Genomic DNA, 1,400 nt, shown 5'->3' with positions numbered 1-1,400 from the left:
AGAAAGGGTGTTCTAGGTAAGGGGCAGAGCCCAGCATAAGGCCCTGTGGTGGGAAGGAGCCTGGGGCTTGGGAAGGGGAGGGCAGAGCCAGTGTGGTCCAACCTGGTACAGAACTGTGTCCAGCCATGCTGGGGAGGGGGGAGGGGAGGGGGGGACAGAGGGGAGAACAGGATGGTTCCTTTATTTGTGGGGATCCAGAGTCACTGACTCAATGGACATGAGTTTGAGCAAACTCCAGGAGGTAGGGAAAGACAGGGAACCCTGGCACGCTGCAGTCCATGGGGTTGCAGAGTCGGACAAGACTTAGCGACTAACAAGATGCTGCGATGAGCATTCACTTACACTAGGGGGCACCCTTGAACAACAGCTCCTGCCTCTCCTTCCCGGTGGCTGGGAAAGGGCTTCTTCCTAAAAGAAACCAGGCAGGGAGGGAGTCAGAACCGCCAGAGAGTGCCAGCTTCCAGGCCATGCCAAAGGCCACTCTCCCTGTTAACAACCTCTGTAAATAAGATCAGCAGCTGTATAAACATGCCCATTCACTGGATGTTTGGAAATCGTTCAGTCTAATGCTGTTGGAGACCAGAGGCCAGAGAGGGCAGACACCTGCCTTAGGTCACACAGCAAGACCTACCCTGCCTTGCTACACAGTGTCTCCTCCCAACCCCAAATGCCCCTGGGTGGGGATCTTTTATTTTTAACCTGGTCAGTGAACACACCGCCTTTTTATAGCCCTGGAAGGAGCCCAGGGTTTCCAATTTCCAAAGGAAGTTTTTTTAAAAAAATGGTCCTCTTCCTGAGAAAAGGAACGGCCTGACCTCTCAGAGGGCCCTAGCCCCATCTCTTATTTTTACCCGAGGCTCCCTGGGGTTCCCCCTGACCCCTCAGCGGGTGCTGCACACATTCACATCCCTGGTGTTTCTTAGAGGCCCCTTCTGTCAGTCTGGGCCATCACGCCCTCTCAAACCCTCCCGGGGATTCGCAGGCTTTGCTTACCTGTCTACCCTCCTCAGCATTGCTGCTGGCCATCTGCCTTCTTACTTAATTTCTATTCCTTGAGTCGTTTAATATTTTTCTTTAAACAAATTTAAAAACCAACTTTTTTTTTCTTCCTGGAATTAGATAGGGCTGATGGTGGCATCCTTAAGGTTATACTAAAGCCACTAACTGTACATTTAAAGTGGTAAAACTTGGGACTTCCCTGTTGGTCCAGTGGTTAAGCCTCCACATTTCCAATGCAGGGGAGGCGGGATTGATACTTGGTGGGGAAACTAAGATCCCACATGCCTCGTGGTGCAGTCAAAAATAAATTAAAAATATATATATGTATTTTTTTAAATGCAAAAAAACCCAAAACACCCCAAACCCTTAAAAGAGTCATCTTAAGATTTTAAATAAATAAA

Source organism: Bison bison, unplaced genomic scaffold (assembly GCF_000754665.1).
Source record: "Bison bison bison isolate TAMUID 2011002044 unplaced genomic scaffold, Bison_UMD1.0 scf7180017864492, whole genome shotgun sequence".
NCBI lineage: Eukaryota > Metazoa > Chordata > Mammalia > Artiodactyla > Bovidae > Bison > Bison bison.
Note: the sequence above shows the minus strand (reverse complement) of the source record.